Source organism: Scardinius erythrophthalmus, assembly GCF_964197995.2.
Source record: "Scardinius erythrophthalmus genome assembly, chromosome: 10".
Classification (NCBI taxonomy): domain Eukaryota; kingdom Metazoa; phylum Chordata; class Actinopteri; order Cypriniformes; family Leuciscidae; genus Scardinius; species Scardinius erythrophthalmus.
This window is the reverse complement of record NC_138230.1, coordinates 20,034,684-20,053,606: the sequence shown is the minus strand read 5'-3', so window position 1 is coordinate 20,053,606 and position 18,923 is coordinate 20,034,684. Positions and strand designations below refer to the sequence as shown.

The 18,923-nt window shown below is 38.7% G+C and overlaps 1 protein-coding gene across 1 annotated transcript in view; it reads left to right on the top strand.

Moving 5' to 3' along the window:
- The window catches only part of st3gal1l3 (ST3 beta-galactoside alpha-2,3-sialyltransferase 1, like 3), a gene marked incomplete at both ends in the record, with an annotated part of 149,949 nt that overhangs the window by 70,378 nt on the left and 60,648 nt on the right, over positions 1 to 18,923 (top strand). The gene's annotated exons all lie outside the window — the stretch shown is intronic.

Below are 18,923 nucleotides of genomic sequence, written 5' to 3'. Positions count from 1 at the left end.
TTTGAAGAGATCAGACTGGAACTTCTCACACCTGAGTTAAAAAACATATTAGCTCAGGCCTTGAGTCAGTTCGGATCCAGCCCTAATCTACAGAGAATCCTGGGGGCTGTTGATGCTATTTTATTTGAGCTCCGGGATGAGATATACATAGTGGAAAAATTATCTTCAATACGTGACAAGCTGATTGACGAATCATGCGAGGAAATAATCTACACAGCCGTGGACAAGTGGAAATTCGACGTATCTGAAGATCCAGAGATTACTCTCGTTTGAAAATGGGGAACTTCTCCTGCGTCTCTTGGATTACAAAATATTTCTTCAAATCACGTGTTAAATCTGAAATATCTAGCCTGCTCCATAAGATTATCCTGAATAATAGGACTACAAATACCGACGTGAGTCCGGATGAAAAACGACTAATGGAATTAATGAAAGGCGTACGTGTATTATCGGACGAATGGGATCATATGGTAAACATGTCTCTTACCTGTGACAAGACCCCGTATGCTGTTATCAAAAACATTCTCGATCTAATGCCTGAGTGTCAGAACTCTCTTAGGATAGGAGATATATTATGTATTTGTACGTATGTAACTGATGTGTGCATTTTGTTAAGCAACGAAAACCCAGATGTATGTAATATTATTGATTTTTTAGTCGAATACATTCTGGAGAAGAATTTTAAAATGTCTATGAAATTTTATTTTGCTGTCTGTGTGTTATAATTCATATTATGTATGTAACTTTCTACTTCTTACATTGTAATAAAAAAAAAAAAAAAAACATATATTTTTGTTGTTTGCAAATGTTTTTTTTTCCCAACGTTATATTGTAAAATAAAAATGTTTTGTAACTTTTATGTTGTGAAATAAAACAATAAAAAAAAAAAATGTTTGTGACTTTTATATTGTGAAAAAAAAATGAAATAAATACTGAACAAAATTTGCAACTCGAATCATTATGACCGAAATCTCATAGCGCTGACATGGCAGAACTAATGAAAAAGATATACTATGACCCTGCGAGCTCTGGAGCTTTCGGGGGTAAAGATAGATTAAAACAAGCTGTATTAGAACAACACGGTGTAAGACTATCTGATAATGAAGTGTCCAAATGGCTCGCTAGTCAGGACACATACACTCTTCATAGAACTGCGCCAATAAATTATAAGCGGAACCGCGTAGTGGTGTATGGGATAGACCAACAATTTCAGGCCGATTTAGTCGATATGTCCGCATACGCAAAAGAGAATGACAATATCAAGTTTATAATTACCATTATAGACGTTTTTAGCAAGTACGCGTGGACACGGTTGTTGCGAAATAAATCCGCGTGTGAAGTAACTAAGGCTTTTTTGTCAGTTTTGAAAGAGGGACGTGTACCCATCAAACTACAGACAGATAAGGGTACAGAGTTTTTCAACAAACCTTTTCAACAGATGATGAAAAAATATAATATAACACATTTTTCAACAGCTTCTGAATTAAAAGCGAGTGTAGTAGAAAGGTTTAATAAAACTTTAAAAGGACGGATGTGGCGCTATCTTACATCGATAAATTCCAAACGCTACTGTGATGTTCTACAGGATTTGACAGAGGGGTATAACTCCAGTTACCACAAGTCCATTAAAATGCGACCGTTGGATGTAAATAAAGAAAACGAATCCATGGTATTCAGCAATTTATACGGAAAAATGCGTAAAGAGACACCCATCTTTAAATTCTCAGTGGGTGACGTGGTCAGGATATCTAAAGTCCGGAATATATTTACCAAAGGCTATGAGCAGAACTATACCGAGGAATATTTTACAATAGCATCTTGTATACCCAGGGAGGTACCTGTGTATAAATTGCAGGACTATGATGGCGAGATAATACAGGGATTTTTCTACGAAAAAGAACTCCAAAAAATTATTGTGAGTGATGATAAATCATTTAAGATCGAAAAAATTCTCGATAAAAAGCGACGTGGAAAAGCCATGTACGTTTTGGTGAAATGGCTCGGATGGCCATCGAAATTCAATAGCTGGATTCCTGAAAAACAGATGATCGATCTTCAGCCCCCTTCAAAACCCTAGGGAGAGTCGCTCGCGTTCTCATTTAATCAAAAAACATGTCAGAGGAGGAGGGGTTTTACGTCACCCTACCGTGCAATGCATCAGGTCACGTTTACCCCGAAAATCAGATAGCTAATTACAGAACTAGACTGGCAAGAGCAATACATTTAAAAGGATTATGGGAAGTGGCGTTGGTCGAGTTCCACTATCCAAAAACTTGGTATACTTTCAACGAGGAAGACGCTACTTTTATTATTGAATGCAAGCCCTGTTTGAGCGACGATGAACGTAGCAAGGTGCGTGGGGATAGTATTCAGACTTTTCGGAAAAACCTAAAAATAAAATACGGGTATTTTGAGGATATTCCGGTATTACTCAAGGAAATAAACGCATCTCTTCCACCACGGGTGCAACTCAGGTATGATAATATAAAAAATAAAATATCCCTGAAATCAAATCAGAGAGCATCGCTGACTTTTTACGGAAAGTTGGCCATCATTCTAGGGTTAAAACCAGGCGTCCCTATAGAAAATGTAAACAGTTCGGATGAAAACGAAGACGTGCGCACATATGCACCACACCAGGCTGATATAAGCGGAGGATTTTACACTCTATTTGTATACATAGATATAATAGAATATCAAGCAGTCGGTGACGTGCATGTTCCGTTATTAGAGACGATACATATTGAACCGACCACTAACAAAGCAGTCAATGTGAGGTACAACAAGTCTCATTACGTACGTCTTAATAAAAACATTATATCGGATATCGGGATCGAGATTAAAGACGATCAAAATAAAGACGTGCGGTTCACCTACGGCAAAGTTGTGACGAAGCTACACTTTAGGCCAGTGAGAAAACATTTGTTTTAAAAATGGCTTATCTCCATCCCTACCAAGAAGACCCCCACCGCTACATATCTTATTACCAGTCCCAGACTGGACACGGCATGCCTGGGTATGCCGGAAGCGGTGTTATGTACGGTTCCGGTTTTGCGTCAGGGATCGGGGGTCTGTTTCGTGGATTATATCGTATGGCAATACCGTTTTTAAGAAGGGGTTTCAGTATTGCAAAACCACACATAAAAGCTGCGGCAAAAAATATAGTAAGTGACGTAGTAACCAGTGCCTTGTCAAAGTCATTTAATAATAATGATAACACTGAGACTCAGAGCGGTCATGGGCTTATGGTCATGCGTAGAGGATTGAAGCCCCCTGGGACCCGTATGAGGAGGGGGCGTGGTCATGGTGTAAAGAAGACTAGACGCGTCACTAAGAAGCGCCCAGTTGCGAAAAAGAGAGGAAGAAGCCGGACGAAGCGTGTAAAAAGATCTACAAGTTTGAAAAGACGCAGCAACACTATCTTCTAAATCATGTCATTGATTCATGCATTATCAGATGAATGTATTAAATCCGAACTGGATATTTTTACCCTTCCTTTGACTCAGACAGCTATTGAGAAAAACACTTATGTGGAAATCCCACCCATGTCAGCGATTAATGATGCTTCTCCGATTGAGTTTTTCATCGCAGGGACTGGTGAAGATTACACAGATCTGAATAACACAATGTTATATACCCGTGTGAAAATAACTCTGCCAAACGGAGATGACGTACCACAAGGAGCTCCGGTGTCTTTGATTAACTATCCTGGAGCATGCATTTTCTCGCAGGTGGACGTGTCCCTAGGAGATCGACTAGTGTCACAGTCATCCAGCACGTATCCGTACAGGTGCATTCTGGAAATGCTTATTAATTATGGAAAAGATACCCTAGAGAATAACTTTTCAGCAGGACTTTTTTATAAAGATACAGCGGGGCATATGGATGCTACAGATCCGGCAGGGGCTAATGCAGGTTTAACAAAAAGAGCTGCGTTTACAGACGGGAGTAACGTTGTCGAGCTACTGGCTCCGATACACAGCGATATATTTTTTCAACCGAAATTAATTTTGAACGGTGTTGATATTCGTATTCGTTTAACAAGAGCAAAAGATGAATTCTGTCTTATGCGTGGGGACGCGATCGATTATAAACTAAAAATAATCTCCGCATCTCTTTTTATCAAAAGAGTGTCTGTCTCCCCCTCACTCCGTTTAGGCCACGCCCAGGCGCTACTGGCGGCCACAGCAAAATATTCTTATGATAAGGTCTGTGTTAAATCCTTTTCTGTACCGGCTGGAGCTCGGGTCTCAAACCACGAAAATCTCTTCCTTGGAACTCTTCCGAAATCCATCATTATAGCAATGACGGATAATGATGCTTTCACTGGCGCATACGATAAAAACCCATTTGCTTTTAAACACTTTCACGTTGAATATTTAAATATCACATCAGATGGTGGACACGTCCCTAACCGTCCTCTTCAGCCACAATTTAATTTAGGCAACGCGGTAAAAGAATATTATCAGCTGGTTACAGCCACGGGGCGACATCTGAAGAATCACTCTCTCGCTATAGACAGGGAGGATTTTCTCAACGGCTACACACTGTTTGCCTATAACCTTACACCAGATTCAGAGTGTGAGCAGCACGTGTCTTTGATCAGATCAGGCAACATAAGGTTGGAAGTCCGTTTTAGAGAACCTCTACAAAACACAGTAAACATTTTAATTTATGCGACCTATGATTCTCTGCTTGAGATATCACACAGAAGACAGGTGTTAGCAGACCATTACTGAAGAGTTGAAATGAACACTGTAGAGCTAACGGAAATTATGGATAACATTACGTGTAATGTAAATTTTTTAGGAGTACTTGCTAGTGATCATCTTCCCAAAGAACCGTTGGTAGACGTTCCAGCTCTATTAATTTGTAATACGGATCGATCGGACGAGCCGGGACGCCACTGGTTATCTATATATATAGATCGAAACGGATACGGATGTTTTTTTGACAGTTTTGGAAATCCTCCTGATTCAGATTTTTTTCCACCGACCATTCTTGACTTTCTAAAAAACAATTCTACACAAGTTCATCATTCTACCAGACAAGTCCAAGATTTTACATCAGTCACCTGTGGACAACACTGTGTCTTTTTTCTGTATCATATTTCACGGGGTGTTGAGTATAAGGATATAATGAAATTTTACCATAACGATAATCTATTAAGAAATGATACTATGGTGTCTCTTTTTGTGAAAAAATTGAAACCGTTGGTTTGTGTTAGTAAAAGATTTAAATGTATCCAATGTGTACAGTCTGGTAAAATGTTCCAGTCTTATTAATTCCTGTGTAACGAATAAATAAAGAATATGTAGTAATGAATGAAAGTGAGTCGTAAGCAGATGAATAATTTCATTTCTTTCTTTTATTTGACATCATAAAACAATAACACATAGGCCTAGATGTTAACAACAACATAACAACATAATAACATAATAACACACATAGTTTACAAAAAATAAAACACAGATACAAAACCTCTCACATGACTATATTTTGTTAAAAATTCATCCATTGGCAGGCTTCTACTCTGGGGGGGTTAAATACGTTTCCATCAGGATCATGTGCATGTGTGTGAGTGTGGCGTTTTTTCAATGACTTAGTAGGTACAGCACCAAAGTCATCCGCGTGTGTTTTTGTTTTAATCGTTTCAATCATCCGTCTTACATTATGATTGGTTACAGTCGAATAAGGAATCTTTAATGCCGCAAATGCATCCAGAAACTCATACCATCCTGGAGGATGTCGACTGTTATGTTTCATTTGTGGTGAAGTTAGAGTTTTTACCAGATCAAATATATGGGATCCTGAAATGATTCTCCCTTTATAAATAAATTCTCCATCATTTGTCCATGAAGACACGTGTTTGGCTTTGGACATTTTATCCATAATATATTTGACATTTTTTAAGCTTCTCTGAGGTATATTGTTTAAAACCTCTGAGACGATAGGGTCCTCGCTGACGTCATCATTCCTAACATCCGGGGTATGGGGGGTGACAGGTGTCTCGTGTTCCGGTAATGTAAGAGTTAGAGTGGTACTTTCCGTATCACCATGTTTTACCACGTTTAAGAATCGTTGTAAAACACTAGTGTAGAGCTTGGATTTTTCGTAAGTGTTCAAATCCTGCCTCTGCAGTATATCTCTAATGGATGAGTCCAAGTCATTCTCCACAATCGTATGAATATTTTCACGAGGCTGAGCAGTTCTTAGTCTATCCAGCTGATGTTTTGGTACAAGATACAATTTCTCGGCATGCTGCATTTTTTTCTCTTCAGATTCAGTTTCTAGTTATCAGACTGCTTATGAAAGGAAGTGCTACGCTGAGTAGAGGGAGCAGAAAACCCCCTTTTTGATTAATCATACGTCTCTTCCTGCTGATATTAATCTTTTTATTTGCAACGTATTTTAATTCTTTTTTTCTTCTTTTTAAAGTCCCGTGTTGTTTCGCAGTTAGAGGGATCTTGCCATGAATAATATTTAGAGCCACTTCACATAGAGCTAATATTAACTCGTCGGGTGACGATTGGAGAATAACACGTCGCTGCTTGGGCGAACTCTTGTATAATAATTTTAAGAGGTAGAGATTTCTGGAAAGCCGTGTGCTCATCTTCACTTTTGGAGGTAGACCACCGGATAGTCTGACAGTAAATCTGCTCTGAGACGGAATTTTTCAGGTGTGTGCGGTTTATAATCGATTAACAAATAACTGTGAGGACGTTCAGTTGCATCGTTATATGCTTCGATAAAGAACCTTGCATTACCCGGAAACATTTGTCGACCCAAAATACCAATCTGCTGCTTATCGCGAGGATTTTTAAATATTATTAAATAATTAGTATTTAGACCGATTGTTCTGCTAGATTTACCCTGGAAAAACAGATTCTGTATTAATAGCAAACAGCTAATCTTCATGTGATGCACTAGTCGTGTAAAAACGTTTTCGACCTCTGAGTTGGATGCTGCTTGTGTCATGACGTCATCCATGATGAGCAAAGAGCGTTTGGCAGGTGGAAATAAACATTTGTCATCCAGTTTTTGTGGTATGCCTTCAATGAATTTAATATCAAAAGCATGTAACATTTCATCATACATTGGTTGCCAGGATGTATACACGTACACAAAATTGTCAAACTTGACAGAACACATCTTGTCTGAATTATACATTAGAGTCTTCACAAAAAAAGTCTTCCCACTATTACTCGGACCGACAACGACAGCCGAGAATGGGTGCTGCATTCTGCAGTCAAAAACATCTGTTTCACACATTTTCAAAATATTGTTAAAACCCGTAAGGCAATGTTGAATAATCTCTTTGGAGGATTCTTTTGTCATAGACTACTGAAAATTTCTTCACATCTGACCTATTGTGTAATGTGAATCTCCTTTTGTTTCTTATGATGGTGTCTGTTTTTGCTGTCAGGTGTAATTTGACACCTGTTTCGACATAGTCTCGCACAAGATCGGTCAGACTCTGTAGTGTAACTATTTCTGCATTCTTTGCATTGAGTGTAATACCCTTCGCTTTGAGACACAAACGGCCATTGGCTGTTTTAAATGCATATGACTTTGGTCCTGATGAGACGTACTCCACAATGGTGTCATCAGGATCTAACTCATTTGTAAGCTGACCGAGATAAGATCCTGTTTCTGGCATCCAATCATCTTTTTTTGATACAAAAATCACCGAATCTGTGTCTGAATAAATCGCACGTCTGCCTAATTTATCCAAAAGATTATATAATTCGAGTCGAGCCCAACAAGTCGTGAAAGCCCCCACGAACACATTCACGTCGTGCGTGGGGGCAGGGTCTTGCGTTGAGCTAGAGTATTGAATCATGGCTACCGTATCAGATACGAAAGAGAAATGACGTATTACGTGGGCGCGGCTAAAGAGCCGTTGTGTGAAGTCCTCTGCGTCTGTTAGGAGTTCCGTGGTGGGCAGATGCGTGCGGAGAGAGAAACGACCCCATAATGTATTCAGAATTAGTTTACTTATGGATCTTTTTGCCGGATTTTTTATTATTTTAGAGATGTCTAGTTGAACGCCTTGTTTGTCGAGATAATCGTCAACGTACGCTTGTTTATCATCCTCTGTTACTACATGCGAGGGAAAACCAGATGACTCCTGTTTTGATTTTAGGAATGTTTTGACATAATCGGTGAATAAGCTGTCAGATGTGTGTGGAAAATGCCAGACCTCTTGTATTTTTATTATGCGATAGCCGTGTTGAACAGCCTTCTGGAGTTCCGGGCTGACCCATGTACCTGTAATACATCTATCAGCCTCTGTGTGGCAGCATTGTGTATCCTGAATCTGATTTTCGGCACACGTTCGACAGAGAGGAAACATTAATTTGCCCCCACATCTGTAAGGTAAAATGGGGTGGTACAATCCGTGAGGCGGTAGAACTTCTGCCTTTATTAAGCCGAAATATTTCTCTATCTCTTCAAAGTCCTTGAAGATAATTTTAGGGTGCCCGATAGGATACGTTTTAGTGGATTGAACAAAAGGATATAACGATGTGAAATCGTAATAGTCAATTCTCTCATCTTCAGCTGTTTTGTGATACAATTTATACGCATTTGTTCTCCCTCCGTAAATTGCATCACGAGCTTTCAGTCTCTCGGGTGCGTCATAAGACTCCATAAACCGGATGACGTCAGGATCTGTCTGTTTTAACCCCTCCCACTCACAATCCCAAATAGAAATGACACGCAAACCATAAACCCTATGTAGTGATTCTAGTTTTGCATCAGTTTGCCTCCTAAGAGTACCGAAAGACACTTTTGATAAAGGGTTAATTTCATCTGATTTAAAACGACAGTCGTGGCCGTGGAAAAAGCATCCTAAGTACTCATATGCAGTTTTTAAGCCGCAATCAGATTCATGAAATCCATCGATGTGATATGGACCTACCGCACGTTCTCCGTGATTTAAGGCATGTTCTATATTAATGCTTTGACTAGTTTTGATATACTCTAACCACTGTATTGAGACGTTTGAGAACGTTTTATACTGATTTATGTATGCGTGGCTGTGTGTTAGAGCCAGCGTGTCGCGAGGAAGAAAATTGGTTTTGAACGTTTTCATGCATGTTCCTGCCAGCGTTATTGATTTAAAAGGATCAATGTTTGTGATGGCGAGGAATTCGGCTCTGTAACGAATGCACGCTTCTCGTAGAATAACAACATCGTTTCGACAGTAGAAAGCGAGTTCTTTTTTGAAGTCAAATACGCCACCCGCTACACCTGCAAACCACTCGTCAAACTGTGTACGCTCCTCTGTATGCATCGAATCATATCCATAAAACTCTTTTGCAGGATATGGACCGATATATTCCTCATTTTCTGGCTTATTGAAACGATGTGGAAAGAAACCCTTTTCACTGACACTCAAATTTAAGGCTGAGGGTATCTTTGCGAGTTTAAATGGGATGAATTGCCATGAGTCTATAAAACGCTGTTTAAACACACTATCGTACATATATAGGATTCGGCACCCCTGCAGAATAACTTTAGGAGTTAAACCTTCGTCGGTAAGATACTCTAACAGGATGTAGGAATCAAAACCCGAAGAATTATGTGCTATGAAAGTATATTCTGCATATTTTGGACGTCTAAAATGCTTGATTAGACGTCGGATACAATCTGCTCCACCGGCTTCAAACATCTCTCCCCCCTGTGTCATGGCGCATACATAGTTAGCCACATGTTTATCATTCTGATACCTAGTCTCAAAGTCATAATATATGTATTTCTCGGTGCATAGTTCAGGTTTTAGAGGCTGTATGTAGCACTCATGAACACCTTCACTTACCAAAACCTCATCACAGTGCACGCACCTGTCAGATTTACACGTGTGTGGTTTTCCACCTGACGATCTATAAATGGTGTGACATTTTGAGCAGAATTTGATCGTGTCACATTGAGATTTTTCATTAGATGCGCCCTCTTGTTTATGTGTTTTGTAGCAGAAGATGTTTTTACAGAATCTGAGACAGTCTGGACACTGTCTACTTTTGGTTGGTTGTGTTCGACACTCGTTTGTCATGCATATTTTACAAACAAACTTGCAATTGTGTGTTCTCCTATCTCTATATCCTTTAAAACAGTATGGACAGACGTATGGAGATCCAAGAAAACCCTTCAAATTTTTTATTAGATGGAAATGTCCTTCGTGATTAAATAGATGTACGGTTTTTGGGTGAATTTCGTCTGTGTTTTTGTAAACCTGTATCTTTCCTGAACAGTCTCTGTGAAAAACTACAATTTTTACTCCTAATTCTCTTTCGAAAATGTTTAGATCATGAAATCCTATTTTATCATACGTTGTAAAACCGCATTGTGTGTGGATTTGAGTCGCTGGTGTTTGCAACTCTTGATCGCTGAATGTTGGGTTAAAAAAATATGCCAGGCAGTAGCTCAAACACATTTCATTGCCGATGTTTACAGGACTAAATAAGTGCATTTTATTCCGACTAATACTCTCACTTATTGCAAGGTCTGTGATTTTCCTACGCCCACCTGCAGATTTATCTCTCACAATTGAGATTTGTAATGTCAAGCTCGAATCTGTCGATACGTCACGATTGCTTTGAGCGGCTTGTTCTATCTGGCTTATGAAAACTGATGCGTCGTGGTTGCTCTCGGGTGTTAAAACAGCATTTACAGAGGTTGCAAGCGAATCTCCAGCTAATGATACGTTAATATACCCTGTTCGCCCTGCAAACTGTTGAGAGAAATCCACAACCTCATTCAAGATATTTTGCAAGCGCAAATTGTACTCTGCAAAATCACAAGCCTCTATTCCACGGAGATCTAGCGGTCTGTGTAACTGCACACCGTTGAAACGCGGTCTTGGTGTTATTGTAAAATCAGCCACGCGCCCTCCTTGGACCATTAATCTATCTATTTCCTCCTGACTTAGTTCCGTAGGATTTTGAGATGTCTCTACACCACTACCCATCTGTACACTCTCGTCTCCATCAGCCATAACCGGCTCTAACCAATCATGTTGGTCAATTATAATATTATTTAATCTCTCCGTATTAGACAAATCATTACTATTTAAACCTCTTAACTGTTCCCTTATTAAAAGATTGAGTCTTTCGTTATTCTCAGACCTAGGTCTTATTTCATCACACTCTGAGTCGGTTCGTTGCCTTTTAGGAAACATTTTGATATGTTTATTTTTATTTTTATTTTTAAAATTGTGTGAAACAGAAGCGTACCATCAAATATAGGTCACAATGTTGTTAATTGTATAGATCATAACCATCAGTAAAACATAATCACACACACACACACACACACACACACACGCTTAGATTAAAAAAACAAAACAAAAAAAACAGAGAAATAGATTTTAAAAAACTAAAGACACAAATGCAAATCTCACACAGCTAAATATAAACAATATCACACATAGGGTTTTCAAACAATAACACTGAAATGGTTTATACAAAATCAAGCATCAAACATTCCTCGATTGCCTCTGGATAACATTCAATCTTTCAGATATTAAAGAAAGTACAGTTATTAGCATGGAATGATCGTTCCTCACCTCCACCAGGGCTTGCTGGAGTGATAAGACCGTGTTACGTAATTGTCTGTTTTCTTCCAAGACGCGTTCTTGGGAGGCAGCGAAAAATTCCACTGCACTTCTTAAATCGATGGTGTGTTGATCCTGTGCATCAATGAGTCTATGCAAAAGGTCTGCAATACCGCTCTGGGCATGTGAAACTATGTCTGCGGTCTGGTGATAAGTTAGGGGTGATGTTGCGATTTCCAGAACACGTTGAAAGCTTCTGTTTGCCGTACGTAAAGCGGCATAATTCAAACCATGTAGATCTCTTGCGTTGAACAGCGGAGTAAAGGGCCTCTCATCTTCGTCACTAGTATCTGAAGTTCTCCGCTCAGAATTGATAGTGTTCAGCACAGAGTCCTGAGATTCAAAAAACACTTGCGCCTCTATTTCATCGGGGAATTGTTCTAGACCCCGCCAAAAAAAAAAATATATATATTATACGATTTATTTAATGTAGATACAATATGATAAAACAAGAAATATATCTTACCGTCTCCTTCCGAAGAATTCGGACTCTCACAATAATTCGAACTCTCACAAGAATATTTGCCGATTCGCTTTTTGCCTTGAGTTGTGGATGAAACAGATGGACTTTCACTGTTTTCTTCTTCTTTAAAAAAAAAATATATATATATTATGTAAAATTTGGAGTAAAAAATTCAATACAGAAAAATTATAGTTGAACATAAATAGTTTTCTTTTTTCCTTACCTTTCTCCGGATAGATTAATCCTTCTCCATAAATTTCTCGAAGACGTTTAACCCCTTTACGTGAAGCGTGAATGGTGTTAGCCGTCTCGGTGATTCTTGATGGCAAAGACAGGTTCGGAGGGAGAGAATCCTCGCCTTCAACTGTTTGCGTGCCTTGGCATATGGTACTCCCAGAATCTCCGGAGATGTGGGATCTAGGCGTCACGTGGGGTGTGATATCCTCGTAAATTTCATTGGCTGGGGCTGGATCGACAACCAATGGATGGTTAGTGGGATTCGGTGCCTGGGCGGAGTTATGAGCCGATGCATCCTCTTCGAGTTCTGTTGAAATAGCACTGTGAGTTGATTTTTTCTTTAAAACAGATTTGAAAATAGTAAATATATATATATATATAAAAAAAAAAGACATAGCAAAAATATATCCCTTACCTTGTAAAAAATCATTTGGCGAGACACCATGTGGGAAAGATGTATCATCTATAAATAAAACCATTCGTTGAGATATCTTTGCAGTTTTGTAGGTTATAATTAATGATAAAAATAAAATAAAAACTCACATAGGTGATTAAGGATTTCTCCTAATTGAGAATCAAAATACTGATCCGATGAGTCTTCAGCTTCTTCTGTTCCATAATAATGATTTGCAGCCATTTTCCGATCCGGTGATGTGCCTCCTTCGCCGACTTGGTGCACAAATGAATTAGCTACCTCCTTTTAAAGATTACGATACGGCGCGTTTTAAAAACACTTTTTCCTTCTTCATTTTCAAAGAAACCCTTTATCTCTACATGTGGTAGAAAACATATGTCGAATTTAACCCCCACTCTAATTCACACAATTCCATCAAAAAGAGAAGAAATAAAATATGCAGGATGTTATCACACGCCATAACACCTCGTGTAGACATTATGACGCCGTCTATACGTGTGTGTGTGTGTGTGTGTGTGTGTGTGAAAGTTGAGAGAGGCTTAAAAAACTATATGTTCTATTCCTTAAATATGATGTAGGCCTATAATCTATTAAGAAAATGATACTATGGTGTCTCTTTTTGTGAAAAAATTGAAGCCGATGGTTTGTGTTAGTAAAAGATTTAAATGTATCCAATGTGCACAGTCTGGTAAAATGTTCCAGTCTTATTAATTCCTGTGTAACGAATAAATAAAGAATATGTAATGAATAAAAGTGAGTCGTAAGCAGATGAATAATTTCATTTCTTTCTTTTATTTGACATCAAAAAACATAATAGTTTATTTACCACATTTCATATGGCTGTTCAAGTTTTTTTTTTTTTTTTGTAAAATCACAAGTATCTCTTGTCATGTTTGCGCTCCTTTTTAAACATCTCATGTGACTGTGACGCTGTGCGAGGGGGATTCCCACGTGATGTCATTTTTTTTACACACGCCCTTAAATTGAAATTGGCCACTCAGTTTTGAGAGGGGTGCGTTAGGGGTGTGGTCTCTTCGAGCCGTTGCATCCTGATTCTTTGGTCATTTCCAGCTTGGGCTCTGAAGTGACCGGTCGTGTTTTCTATTTGGGAGATGAAGCTGAGCTCTAAGGGGTGGGGGTATTTTTCCCACGGTGACATATGTTGTGGGTGGGGTAGAGGCGGAGTCTGACTGTGTCTCTCTGCTACCTTCAGAAACTTTCAGTCCTGACTGATCTCTGGAGTGATTGGACGTTTTCCACTTTGCTCCACCACAAGGAAAATACTTATGTATCTTTAAACTCTGAGTCCTTTAACAATCGGGTATGTAAAAATGCAAGGGTTTTTAACAATGTTTGTGTTTTATGTAAAAGTTTTACAAAATACTATGTGAAAGTTAAATGCTTACAAGTCAACATTTTTAAAACGATCTTTTTGTAAATGGAAAAAAAGAAAAGTTGTTTTAATGTTTTAATGCTTTAACTAAATTTTTAATAACTCTTTTTAGAGAAAAATATAATTTTAACTTATACCTCTGTTGTTTTAAATGTACATATGTCTTCTTTAATAAAAAAACAACAACACTGATCTCACACTCTGACTATGTCTTTATTTCTTAAAAAAGTTTTAATATACACTGTTTAGAACTACTGTGCGTGGGAAATTTTCCCACGCTTCAGATGTTCAACCCATAAGGAGGCGTGCCACAAGTCCGATTTTCCCATGGTGTACGTACAGCCCATAAGTGGGAGGAGCTAGCGTGGGAAATTCCCACGGTCAAAAAAGGGGGCGTGGCTTAGAGGGTCATAAATCACTCAAAAGTGACAGTTTGTATCCCTCTATACTCTCTCTTGGGTAGAAGAGAGAAGAGCAGAAAAGACAAGGAAGGAGTTAAATGCCAGTGAGGGAAGGGATACTGACTCAATTAGCATGTGGATCTAGTTGACCAATAGTTATGCTATGGTAATATGCTAATCCACTAAACCTTACTGCGATTAAAGGCTGCTTTTATTTGGTGCACACCTAAATAAAACAATGTAAAAAGGAGTTGTTTCCACTTTATCATTAAACTCGCAGAGTGTTTTATCTATACATTTATGTCAATAAATATATACATTACTGCTCCCACTGAAGATAGGAGAAGGGAAAATGGAGCGGAAGGGAAAACAATACTGGCAATAGGAGATTTTGAAAACAAAATTAATCAAAAATAAAATAAAAATAAAAGAAAATAAAAATAAAAGAAAATTAATGTCAAATTAAAAGTAAATAAACAAAATTTTAATTATTGTCGTCTCTTTATTTAAAACAAATGAACGATGAAGTTCCTCGTTATTTATTTAAAAGAAATGAGACTAACAGTGTAATCCAAGCGTTAATAATAATTAACATGCAAAGGAACCGCTTATGACGGTATAGAATGAGAGAGAAAACAAATGAAAATGGGAAATAAACAATAAAACAGAGTGAATAAATAAAGCAAAATAAAGGAATAAAAAAAAAGGGAAGAAAAAAAAATAATTATAATAAAATAATACAAAAATAAAGAAAAATAAAATGGCTGATCTAATTGGTAACTGGTTTACTTAAACTTTGAAGGTCAAGATTTCCTATTACACAATTGAAGAGCTATTGCCAATGTAATGCTTAGGGTATTGGTGATTACGATTAGCCTAGATTTAACTCTAGTTAATTGTATATTCGTCACAAATTAAATACTTCTGAGTCAATATTCCTTTAATGGGGAGAGGGAGGTAAAAAAAGAGTAAAACATAAAATGGGAATGTTCACAGATTGTTAGAGTGGAGATGTGAAAAGGTTAAATCATTTCAACACTGCTACACAACACACCGCATCCAGCTTCAGCGAGCAACACCAATGCTTGTGCTAACCTACGAGGCTAATGGCTTTAGCATAGACTTCCGTGAACACCTGAGTTGTTTACAACAGTGCGCGCATGCGCACTTGAGGGTCAACCCGAGAATCTTTTAAGACTTCCGTGTCACGGCTGTTACTATGGTGACGCACAGCCATACAGTTCAAGCCGCACGTGGGTATGTCTGCGTGCAGACAAAGTTCAAAACATTACATGAAATGGCGGCGCATTTCAGTATTACACAAACACTGGGCGCTTATTCTTTACGATATAGCGCTCAATAAATCTCAGCTCTTTGTGAGTGAGGCAAAATATTTCGTGCACTGCAGATGCACTGTTAAAACAATAACGTTATTGCGATCTCGGCGGATCGGAATTCTTCGTGTCAGTTTCTGTGGACACGCAACACAGCATGCAGGGTTTACTGCATCAATTTACTTGATCAAGATTAACAAAACTCCCATTCAAATCAGACTCGGACACGTAGTGTTTCACGAGTAACAGTATCTACTTCACCAAGTGAGTCAATACAAACAGGTACATTAGTTAGCTACTTCTAATGTCAACCTAGGGAGACAGCTTAGTTGAATTAATATTGGAACACGCAATAATTAATCAATCTAGCTATAACAAGGCCTTTTAGGAAGAAAGTAAGGAACACGCTTACTTCTGTCCTGGTGCGCTGTAAGGCGACTTTCTTTTGTCTCAATAGACAATCTTAAATTCGTTTACTGCAGTTTCAACAATAACAACAAAACACTTATACAAACTAAACGTGAGTTTAGATTTCCATTCATTCACACAACGCCCTGTTATGCGCTCTTAACGTTACACATCAACAATAAAAAACTCGTTTTCCTGTGTCTCTAATCTATCTTTCCGGACCAATAGATTAGATACAATCACAAATGACTTGTTTTGTGCTTACAATTTAGTTTAAACTGCCCGCATTTTTCTCCACCATAAATATGTAAGATTAATAAGGGAATTAAGATCAATATAACTCAAAGGGGATTGAATTACAGGGAAGAACCGAATTATTATGCAAATTATTCAGAATTAATATTTAACACTTTATCAACTATTCGTCCACCGATAAGTTGAGATTAGGGTATTTTATCAATTCTGGACAGAATATTATCCCGTGGCCTACGGTAATAATATCATAAAGTTATGATAACTGATTAATATGAGCAAGGTAGCAAAATCTTTTTAGTTTAAGGCAGTAACTTGTAAGCACACAGCACAAGACGCTTGTATGTAAAATCAACCAAGACTTTATTGAACTACTCTAATACACACAAACTAAACTAACAAAAACACACAAACATTCATTCAAACAGTGACAGAGAGTGATGTTATTAACGGAGGGTGAATGGAGTCCCAAATGTCTAGCGTTAGACACTATTTCTTGACCGCAACCTGAGAGAATCAAACTACTAGCACTTCAATCTTAGTTCGTTTTCTTAATAAGATTTGCACCAGTTCACTTCAGCCAGAATTAGGAGAATTGTGTACTTGCGTTTAGATGCTCCTGAGCGCGTGCGTTCCCTGTGACGAAGTTGCTGGAGAGGGAATCTCTTCGGCGCTGATTGGCTGGCAGTCGGTCGATGTGCGTTCTGAGGGACAGCACTCGATGGTGAGTGGTTGGTTGGCTTTGCCGGGTGGCGCTTCGTTCGCGGGATTTCCTGGATTGCGGGTTGCTATGCAACGGAGTTTCCTCTGAGTCTGGAGCGACTCTGAGAGGGGTTTCTTTGACGAAGTTCAACGAAGGATCTTACGGAAGAGTTGATGAGTTTTGCGTGAGCTCTTGGTGGTTTGAAGAGTATGTAAGCATACACGCTGGACGATGGAAAGGTCAGCAAGAGCAAAAGTCACTGCAAAAGCGAGGCACAAGGCAGGCAAGCAAGGCAAAAAGCAACTCATAGCTGCTTGTCATTGGGTTATAAGCGTGTCCATCTGACCCGTCCTTCCTAGTGCGACAGCCAATCATATATTGTCTTGGGCGGGACCTACGCCCCGTTCTCCGGTTCTTGCATGTAATTAGCGTAAAGTCCACATGATCACGTGTGCCCAAACTCCTGAGAGTTTAGTTAAACGCTTTAATAAGTAAACTTAATAGTTTAAATATGGTGCATCCTACACACATCTACTTTATATCAAAATTCTAGAAATCATTTACCCATCAAGTAGGTACCAAAATACATATACTTCCCATAGTTGAGGTGGGAGTAAATAAGGATTTAGCTGTGATAAGTGTTTAACACACAAAATTAACTTGAGTAATATAAAGCATACAGACTACAGAGAATACACATGTATGAGGCAACTTCTGGTGATTAGTTCCTATAGCTGAGGTAGAAAACCTTACAAATAGGCTGTAATGAAAGTTAAACACACAGAAATAACTCCACAGGTTGCATAAAATATACATGATACTTAAGATATATGTGAGGTAAATACTGGTGATCAGTTCAGCTTATTGGAAGCAATTTTGAGACCGTTGTTTGTATTAAACAACGAGTGGGTTAATTTCAGTCTATTGGTTTTGGAGACAAAAAGTCTCTGGAATTTACAACTGCAGAAAGGGGGGTGTCCCCTGGTTGAGGGTTTCTGGTGATTCTGGGCCATAAGAATGCTTTAGCATCCTTCGTTTCCTGATAAGGCTGTGGATTTATGCATTGGGGTCACCACAGGGTTCTTGGCCATTTGGTCTTAAGTTTGTGGAACAAAGAGGAATCTTTTCCTGCTGTCCTGGCATCGCTGGTTTGAGATTAGACACACACAAAAAGGGGAAGGGGGGTGACATCTCCTTTAGCCATCTCGCCACCATGACTGTGTTTTATGACTTACTAATGGTTCACTAGGGAATCGTTCCGAACTGTGGAATGTGGTGTTGGTTTCATATGACATGGACTGTTCAAGGATAATCCTACAGCATTGTCCCTGGTTTCTGCTCATACTGCCATGGTAACCAGAGCTATGAACCAGAGCCCTCTGATAGTAACCAAGGCGACATCGTTCTTTGCACGCTGTTGTTGTTTCGTTCAAACATTATGGACCATGGCAAGCAGACTTTGGATAAAAAAGGAGAACTAAAACGAGAATCAATATCAGCGCAGTGTTTTCGAGATGCCTAGAGCTCCCATAGACCGTCGCGTGTGGAGCTGATAGCTGTCTCTTAGCAATCCCGACCTGCTTCATATCACAGTCATGATAAAAACATTGATGTATTCAGTCATCCATAAACATTATTAGATCGGTCGGCTTGACGTTGACGACAAGATCCATAATTCTTAGCAAACATTGCGTCATCAA